This window comes from Aethalodelphis obliquidens, unplaced genomic scaffold (assembly GCF_003676395.1).
Source record: "Aethalodelphis obliquidens isolate GAN/ISIS:26980383/991018 unplaced genomic scaffold, ASM367639v1 scaffold42, whole genome shotgun sequence".
Classification (NCBI taxonomy): Eukaryota; Metazoa; Chordata; class Mammalia; order Artiodactyla; family Delphinidae; genus Aethalodelphis; species Aethalodelphis obliquidens.
Genome location: NW_020837986.1, coordinates 15,254,599 through 15,264,879, shown reverse-complemented (window position 1 = coordinate 15,264,879; position 10,281 = coordinate 15,254,599). Strand labels below are relative to the sequence as shown.

Here is a 10,281-nt window from a genome sequence, read left to right as displayed (position 1 = left end):
CTTTGCCAGCAAAGGAAGGAGGAGTAATCAAAAGCTGTAGCAGGAGGCAGCCTGCCAGGAAACCTGGGAATATGAGATGAGAAGCCTCAGGGATAGTGGTCTAGAGAATGCCTCTCATCCGTCCATCCACCCATCCATCCATCGCATCTGGCTCCTCATCTGTAAGATCCACCCATCTATCTGTTTATTCATTCATCCATCCATTACATTCATCCATCCATTATATCCACCTATCCATCACATTCATTTGTCTATCCCTTCAGGCATAAAATGCTTACTGAGCACCTACTCTGTGCCAGACACTGTGCTGAAGACTGGGGATAAATAGAGTGAATGAGTCAGATACTTTGCCTTCATGGAGCTTACATTCTAGCATGAGTTCAGACAATAAACAGATAATCATTCCAATATCTTTTTAGTCATAGACTCCAAGAAGTGCTATAGAAAAGGGGTAGGTGGTGTTAAGAGATCCTGGGGCATCTGGGGAAATTGACCTAGGAGCCACTGAATGGAGCAAAGTGACCTGAGTGCCACAAGGTGGGGAGAGTGACAGGAGACTGGGTTAGGGAGGCATTGAGAAGCTGGATCACGCAGTGTCTTGAAAAGATTCCATTTTTCCCAGTTGTTCCATTTTCTCTGAAGAAATGGGAGTTTCATAGCTTTTTGTAACAGAAAGATTGTGAACCGTGGAGAAAAGCATGGAGCTAAGCTGAACTCTTGGCTCTTCCAGTCTATAGATGTATGACCTCAGGTTAGGCAAGCCATTTAACTTCTCTGAGCCTCAGATTTTTCTCCTCTTTCTTCCTTTGTTCAATATTTTTAGAGCACCTATTATGTGTCAGGTGATTTTCTGGACACTGGTGGTATTCCAGTGACCAAAACAAAACAAACTCACTGAGTTGTTATAAAGATTAAATGAGATAATGCATATAAGACATTTGGTACCACACCTAGTCTATTGTATCTGCTTATTAGATGGTGGATGTTTAATTTTTATTTAAAATTAATCAAGGAACACTTTCTTAATGTTGTTCAGTATATCTGGAACCCCAAGTAAATAGCGGGTAGAATTTTCCCCTTCAGTCCAAGCGTCCCCGTTCTCCTTTTCTACCAACTCAGAAACCTGAGAGGCGTCCTTCATTCCTCTCTCTTTCTCATAACTGATAGCCAGTCAGTCACCAAGTTCTGCCCTTCCTGTCTTCTATATCGCACAGATGTATCTGCTCACCTCCAGGCCCCATTCACTGACATAGTTTGGGGCTCTTAAACTCATACCTGTCTGACAGACATTGTTAATTGCTTATCCAACATACACATTTCTTCCTTCTTCCATTCTAAAAACATTATGATTTTGTTTGCATCTCTAATGTGTATAATCTCAGATTACTCACTTTCTGAGCCTCTTTTCCACTTAGAAGACACAGTTCTGACCAAGGAGATGAAAGCAAAAGTCTCCTGGAGGTAAAAGAAATAGAAGTAGAGCCTTATATCTGTCCTGAGTTTTTCTTTCTTTGAACATGGATGTGATGTTTGGAGCTGTGGGAGCCATCTTGGACCATGAAGTGACAACCATGAAGATAAAAGCCAATGTAATAGAACAAAAAGACAAACAAAAACCGCCTGGATCCTTGGTGAAATATTAACAGCAGTAACTGCTGACCTTTGTTTTTCTTGTGAGAAGAATAAACCCTTCTTTTGCGTAAGCCACCATTATTTGGATTTTCTGTTACTTAGAGTCAAACGGATTCCAAATTGTCTACCTGTTTTATTATAACAGCCTCCCAACTCGCCTCCTCTAGGTTTAGCTCTCTAGTTCATCCTCTGCATGGCAGCCACAGGTATGTTGTGAAATACACAAATCTGATCACTCCTGTGCTGAAAGCTTTTCAAAGTTTTCCCATCACCTACAATAGTCCCTGGGCATTGTGCTATTTTCTGGCTAATAAGGATTTTCAGACAGCATCTCAGCATCTGATCAGCTTTTTTTTTTTTTCCTGATGAATATTGAGATATTAATCATTCAACTCATGTGACACTGGTGTTATTGCAATAGTGTTTTAAATAAAAGTATAATTTAACTTTACCTGAATTTGAAGAAAAAAAGAAACTGAAGTGAAATTTAAGTAACTGCTGACTTTTGAGTAATTTTTCTTCACCCAAGGGATATTATTTCTTAATGATCACTCTAAGGGAATTATTAGGGAGATATTACAATTATATTTATTTATTTATTTAGGCTGCATTGGGTTTTCATTGCTGCGTGCAGGTTTTCTCTAGCGTGGCGATCGGGGGCTACTCTTTGTTGCGGTGCGCGGGCTTCTCATTGCAGTGGCTTCTCGTTGCGGAGGCTTCTCGTTGCGGAGTGTGGACTCTACGCACACGGGCTTCAGTAGTTGTGGCACACGGGCTCAGCAGTTGTGGCTCGTAGGCTCTAGAGTGCAGGCTCAGTAGTTGTGGTGCATGGGCTTAGTTGCTCTGCGGCATGTGGGATCTTCCCAGACCAGGGCTCGAACCTGTGTCCCCCTGCATTGACAGGCAGATTCTTAACCACTGCGCCACCAGGGAAGTCCAGATAAAACAATTAAATGCAATATGGGATCCTGGATTGGATTCTGAACCAGAAAAAGGACATCAGTGGGAAAATTGGTGATATTTTAATAAAGTCTATAGTTCTATTAGTAGTGTTATATCAGTGCTGATTTAATGGTTTTGATCATTGTACTGTGGTCATGTAAACTAATGAAGGGCATACCACATTCTCTGTACTATTGTTTTCAACTTTTCTATAATTCTAAAATTGTTTCAAAATAAAAAGCTTTAAAATCACTTTAAGGTTAAGAAAAAAATTATAAAACACAAGAGATTAGTTTTTAGTTATGTTTTTATTCTAGAGAGTATGGAATTACTCCCTGTTATGAAACATGATGGCATTAGCACCCTTATAATTCTTTTTATTTTCTCTTCCCAAACTTACAAATTTTTGTTATTTTTATATTGTCAAGATTTAGAACGTTGATGTCTTTTTTGGCAATCAATCACAATTATTACTGGAGCTGTTTAATTTTAATTACATATTTAAATAATTCTGTGCTCACCACTAGTTCTTTTGTTTCCTGAATTTTTAATTTTGATTTATCTCTTTGTTGGCTGGATTTCATAAATAAGTACTATTTTCAAGAATGTCTTATTGCTCCTGTGTTTCCTGGACTCACATTGATAATGTCTGGGTGTTGCCATTTCATTCATAAAAATGAACATGGCTGGGTATAAAATTATGGGGTTTTGGTTTGGAATTTTGTAGACATTGCTCTACAGTTTTCTGTTATTGAGGCTTTAACAAATTTAGATAGAATGGCAATGACTTTTTTGATATACCGTTTTATGACATTTAATACCTGTAATTTTTATATAACCACAACCAGAATCAGAATACAGAACAGTTCCATCATCCCTCCCAAGTTTCCTCATGCTGCACCTTTATAGACAAACCTTCCCTCAAAACCAGAAACCCCTGACAACCACGGATCTCTTCTTTGTCCCTGTAATTTTGCCACATAGATGTCACATAAATGAGATGATGCAGTATGTAACCTTCTGATACTGACTTTTTTCATTCAGCATAATGCTTCTGAAATACATCCGTATTGTTATGTGTATCAACATTTCCGTCTTTTTTATTGTTTAGTGGTAATATGATCCACAGTTTACTTATCAGTGGTTGAGGGACAGAGTGGCTGTACCATTTCCTTCCCACCAATAATGTATGAGAGTTCCAGTTGCTCTGAATCTTCATCAGTAGTTAATATTGTTGAGTTTTTCCTTCCTTCATTGTAGCTATTCTAATAGGTGTATAATGGTATCTCAATACAGTTTTAATTTGCATTTCCATAGGGGCTATTGATGTTGGGCATCTTTTCATATGCTTATTTACTATTCATAGATCTTTTCTGGTAAAGTAGCTGTTAAAATATCTGGCCTATGTTTTTGTCTTCTTATTGTTTAATTTTGAGAGTTCTTTGTACATTTTGAATACAAGTGCTTTACAAAATATATGTTTTGCAATATTTTCTCCCCATATGTAGTTTGTTTTTCATTCTCTTCCCAGAGCAAACATTTAAAATTTTCATGAAGTCCAATTTATCAGTAATTTTTCTTAACATCTTTATTGGAGTATAATTGCTTTACAATGGTGTGCTGGTTTCTGCTTTTTAACAAAGTGAATCACCTATACATGTACATATATCCCCATATCCACTCCCTCTTGCATCTCTCTCCCAACCTCCCTATCCCACCCCTCTGGGTGGTCACAAAGCACCGACCTGGTCTCCCTGAGCTATGCAGCTGCTTCCCACTAGCTATTTTACATTTGGTAGTGTATATATGTCCATGCCACTCTCTCACTTTGTCCCAGCTTACCCTTCCCACTCCCCGTGTCCTCAAGTCCTTTCTCTACATCTACATCTTTATTCCTGTCCTGCCCTTAGGCTTTTCAGAGCCTTTTATTTTTTTTTAGATTCCATATATATGTGTTAGCATATGGTATTTGTTTTTCTCTCTCTGACTTACTTCACCCTGTATGACAGACTCTAGGTCCATCCACCTCACTACAAATAACTCAATTTCATTTCTTTTTATGGCTGAGTAATATTCCATTGTATATATATGCCACATCTTCTTTATCCATTCATCTGTTGATGGACACTTAGGTTTCTTCCATGTCCTGGCTATTGTAAGTAGAGCTGCAATGAACATTTTGGTACATGACTCTTTTTGAATTATGGTTTTCTCAGGGTATATGCCCAGTAGTGGGATTGCTGGGTCATATGGTAGTTCTATTTGTAGTTTTTTAAGGAACCTCCATGCTGTTCTCCATAGTGGCTGTATCAATTTACATGCCTACCAACAGTGCAAGAGGGTTCCCTTTTCTCCACACCCTCTCCAGTATTTATTGTTTGTAGATTTTTTGATGATGGCCATTCTGACTGGTGTGAGGTGATACCTCATTGTAGTTTTGATTTGCATTTCTCTAATGATTAGTGATGTTGAGCATCCTTTCATGTGTTTGTTGGCAGTCTGTATATCTTCTTTGGAGAAATGTCTATTAAAGTCTTCTGCCCATTTTTGGATTGGGTTGTTTGTTTTTCTTGATATTGAGCTGCATGAGCTGCTTGTAAATTTTGGAGATTAATCCTTTGTCAGTTGCTTCATTTGCAAATGTTTTCTCCCATTCTGAGGGTTGTCTTTTCGTCTTGTTTATGTTTTCCTTTGCTGTGCAAAAGCTTTTAAGTTTCATTAGGTCCCATTTGTTTATCTTTGTTTTTATTTCCATTTCCCTTGGAGGTGGATCAAAAAGGATCTTGCTGTGATTTATGTCATAGAGTGTTCTGCCTATGTTTTCCTTTAAGAGTTTTATAGTGTCTGGCCTTACATTTAGGTCTTTAAGCCATTTTGAGTTTATTTTTGTGCGTGGTGTTGGTGTTAGGGAGTGTTCTAATTTCATTCTTTTACATATAGCTGTCCAGTTTTCCCAGCACCATTTATTGAAGAGGATGTCTTTTCTCCATTATATATTCTTGCCTCCTTTATGAAAAATAAGGTGACCATATGTGCATGGGTTTATCTCTGGGCTTTCTATCCTTATCAGTAATTTTTTTTTTTTTTTTTTTTTGCTGTACGCCGGGCCTCTCACTGTTGTGGCCTCTCCTGCTGCAGAGCACAGGCTCCGGATGTGCAGGCTCAGCGGCCATGGATCACGGACCCAGCTGCTCCGCGGCATGTGGGATCTTCCCGGACCGGGGCACGAACCCGTGTCCCCCTGCATCGGCAGGCAGACTCTCAACCACTGTGCCACCAGGGAAGCCCCAATCCTTATCAGTAATTTTTAATGGATCATGCTTTTGGTGTCATATAAATGAACTCTTTGCTTAACTGAAGATGATGAACATTTCTCTTATGTTTTCTTTTCTTTTTATTTTTAATAAATTTATTTATTTTTGGCTGTGTTGGGTCTTTGTTGTTGTGCGCGGGCTTTCTCTAGTGGCGATCGAGGGCTACTCTTCATTGCAGTGCACGGGCTTCTCATCACAGTGGCTTCTCCTGTTGCAGAGCATGCACTCTAGGCATGCAGGCTTCAGTAGTTGTGGCACGTGGGCTCAGAGGTTGTGGCTCATAGGCTCTAGAGCGCAGGCTCCGTAGTTGTGGTGCATAGGCCTAGTTGTTCCGCGGCATGTGAGATCTTCCTGGACCAGGGCTCAAACCTGTGTCTCCTGCATTGGCAGGCTGACGCTTAACCACTGTGCCACCAGGGAAGCCCCTCTTATGTTTTCTTTTAAATGTTTTTATGTTTTACATTCTTCTGTGATCATTTTGAGTTAATTTTTGTATAAGATGTGCAGTACCAGTTGAGGATTATTTTTATTTATTTATTATTATTTATTTTTGGCTGCGTTGGGTTTTCATTGCTGTGTGCAGGCTTTCTCTAGTTGCATATTTATTTATTTTTGCATGTGAATGTCCAATTGTTCCAACACTGTTTGTTGAAAAGACTATCTGTTCTCCATTGAATTGCTTTTGTAACGTTGTTGAAAAGCAATTGACCATATTTATGTGGCTCCCTCTTCTATACTCTCTATTCTGTTCTATTGATCTATGTGTCTGTGCTTTTGTTAATACCACTATATCTTTATTACTGTAGTTTTATAATAAATGTTAAAATTGGGTGAAGTGAGCCCTCCAACATTGTTTTCTTCATCAAAATTGTTTTTACTATTCTAGTTCTTTTGCATACTCATATCAATTTTAGAATCATCTTGTCTTTAGCTACAGAAAAATTCCTGCTGCAGTTAGTTTGGGGATAATTGACAACTATGTTGTCTTTTAATCAGTGAACATGGTATATCTTTCCATTTATTTCGGTCTTCAGCATGGAATTTTCAGCATACAGATCCCATACATGTTTTGTTAGGTTTATGCCTAAATATTTTACTTTTTAAGGATTTATTGTAAATAGTACTATTTTTAAAACTTCAGTTTCTAGTTGTTTATTGGTAGTATATAGAAATATGATTAATAATAATCTACATATTGACCTTATATTTTGTGACCTTGCCAAACTCACCCATTAGTTCTAGAAGCTTTTTCTTTCTGTATATTCTTTGGAATTTCCTATATAGATAATCCTATTGTCTGTGGATAGTGATAGTTTTATCCCTTCCTTTCCAATTTATATGCCTTTTGTTTCTTTTACTTGCCTTTTTTCAAAGGCTAGGACTTACAGTACAATGTTGAATAGGAATAGTGAGAATGGACCTTCTTGCCTTGTTCCCAGTCTCAGGGAAAGCATTTAATCTTTCACCATTATGACATTTGCTGTAGTTTTTTGTAGATACCCTTTATCAAGTTAAGGAAGCTCCCTTCTAATCTTAGTTTGCTGAGAGTCTTAAAAAAGTCACAAGAGGATTTTGGGTGTGGCTTAAGTACTTTTTCTGCATTAGTTAATATGATCATGTGGTTTTTTCTTTACTATATTAGTATTGTGGATTACATTGATTTTCAAATGTTGAATGAGCATTGTACTCCCAAGATAAACCTCACTTGGTGAAGATCTACTGTGTGGTTGTGTGCCTGTGTGTGTGTACACATATATTATATATAGATGTATATATGTGATTTGCTAATAGTTTTTGAAACCATATGAGCCTGGAGTCATATTGTTCAGAATGTTTTTAACTACTTATTTCATTTCTTAGACATAAGAGTATTAAGGTCATCTATTTCTTCTTGGGTGAGTTTTGGTAGTTTGTGGCTTTCAAGAAATTGGTCCATTTCAACTAAGTTGTTGAATTTAAGTGTATAGAGTTGTTCATAGTATTTTCTTATTATCCATTTATGCCTGTGGGGTCGGTAGTGCTATTCTCCGCTTCACTCTGGATATTGTTAATTGTCTCCTCCCTTTTATTCTTTGTTAGTCTGGCTAGAGATTTATCAATTTTATTGATATTTTTACAGAAGCATCTTTTGGTTTGATCAATTTTCTCTATTTTTCTTATTTTCAATTTCATTGATTTCTAGCCTTAATTATTATATTATTATATCCATCTTTATTTTTTATTATTCTTTATTTTTATTTCTACCTTTATTATTTCCTTCCCTCTGATTGCTTTGGGTTTATTTTGCTCTTTTTTTTTCTAGTTTCTTAAGGTGGAATCTTAGATTGTTGGCTTGACACCTTTTTTTTTCACATATATGCATTTAATAATGTACAGTTTCCCCCTTAACACTGTTTTAGTTGTATCCCATAAATTTTGAGATGTAGTTTCATTTTCCTTCATTTCAAAATTTTCTAATTTCCCTTGAGACTTCCTCTTTGACCAATGGATTATTTAGCAGTTATTTTTGTTTGTGTTTTGTTTTCTTTTGATCGTGCCACGCGGCTTGTGATTGAACCTGGGTGGTGAGAGCACAGAGTCCTAACTACTGTGAAACAGCAGGGAAGGGGGCAGGTCACAATCTTTGAAAGAATGACATAGCCCGAGGACATGACATAAACTGATTAGAACCAAATGGGTCCAAGATGGCGGCAATTCGACTTCCACCAGACCTTGAGCCTCAGTATACACCCCCCTCACTTTATCAGCAAGCTTTCCAAGGCCAACCATAAGGATCAAAAAGTGGATGGTGCGGGGCTTCCCTGGTGGCGCAGTGTTTGAGAGTCCGCCTGCCGATGCAGGGGACACTGGTTCGTGCCCCGGTCCGTGAAGATCCCACATGTCGCGGAGCGGCTGGGCCCGTGAGCCATGGACGCTGAACCTGCGCGTCCGGAGCCTGTGCTCCACAACGGGAGAGGCCACAACAGTGAGAGGCCCGCGTACAGAAAAAAAAAAAAAAAAAAAAAGTGGGTGGTGGCCCAATTCCTGGAAATCCCCACCCCTTCCTGAAATAGCTGGAATACTCCTCCCACTCATTAGTCTATGAAATTACCCAACCCTATAAAAACTGACAACCCCACACCCTGGTGCCTTTCTCACCTCCTGAGATGGCCCACAGTCTGTCTGTGGAGTGTGTTTCTCTCTGTATAAATCCACTTCTTACCTATCACTTTGTCTCTCACTGAATTCTTTCTGTGATGAGACATCAAGAAACTGAGCTTCATTAAGTCCTCAAACCAGGTGTGTGCTCTTTTGAATACTTTTTAGTGTTCCATTTAAATTTTTCCATTTTTATTTTACTATGTCTCTTTGTATAGGGTTTTTAGTAGTTGTTCTAGGGATTACAATATACCTACATACTTTTAACAGTTTGCTAGGATCAAGACGATGTGGTGATTGATTCAATGTGGGGGTGGGGAAAGGAAGGAGTTAAGTATGACACTGAAGTTTCTGGATTAGGTAACTTGGTATAAGGTGATGTCATTCACTACTAGGGTGAATTTAAATGGAGGAGAAGATCTAGGGGAACTGAGTATTGTTTGGAACATGTAGAGTTTGGGATACTTGTGAAACATTCAAGTGGAGATGTCAGAAGGCAATTTGTCACGTGAGTCTAAAGTTAAGAGAAGGGTCTTGGGCTTAAGGATAGATTTGGAAGTCTTCAGTTGTATTTGGCATCTGTTGTTTTTGCCACTCAACATTTGTTTACTTCTGGCAACCCATCCCCAACTCTGGACCTCATGAGAGGCACTAACCCACTTTCAACTCTACAAGTGGGCCCTGGGTAAACTCAACTAATTATCGTTCCATTCCTCCTGGCCACAGGGATTCAATGTTCAGGGTTAGATTTGTAACTGAATTTAGCCAATGAGAATGAGGTCCATCCAATACTTCTGTCCCATCATCTTGGGGAGACACACTTTCTTTCTAATTGGAGTTAATCTAATAGGAAGTAAGATCTGAAGATGCTGCTGCCATCTTCCTTCCCTGAAGAAATAGCTACCTGAAAATATGTCAGCAAGGGAGGAAGCAGAGCTGAGGGATGTTGGGAATGAGTGGGTCCAGGGGAAATTAAGCCCCTGGGCAATCTGTTCTCAGTCTCTGGACTTTTCAATCGTGTGAACCAATACTTCCCATAGTTCCTAGATTATGTTTGATCAGGCTTTCTACATCTTTCAAATGAGAGTTCTGACTGATGCATAAGCATCTAGTGGGTATAGAAGCTGTGGTGGTGAATGAGAGCGTGTCAAGAGAGAGGAGAAAAGAGGGAGCCCATTTAAGGAAAAGGGGCCCATGAAGGAGCATGAGAGGAGTGCTCAGAGAGACAGAGGAGAGTCCTTTGTCTTGGAAGGTC

General features: G+C 38.8%; 1 protein-coding gene across 2 annotated transcripts in view; it reads left to right on the top strand.

The window, feature by feature from the left end:
- The first annotated feature begins 9,116 nt into the window (after positions 1–9,116).
- PDYN (prodynorphin) overlaps positions 9,117–10,281 on the top strand; it is a 29,837-nt gene continuing 28,672 nt past the window's right edge. Inside the window, exon 1 of one of the 2 annotated variants that reach the window (XM_027078722.1) lies at positions 9,117–9,167. The gene's annotated coding sequence lies outside the window, so the exon portion shown is untranslated. The remainder of the gene's footprint in view (positions 9,168–10,281) is intronic. The other variant, XM_027078723.1, reaches the window with a different exon arrangement.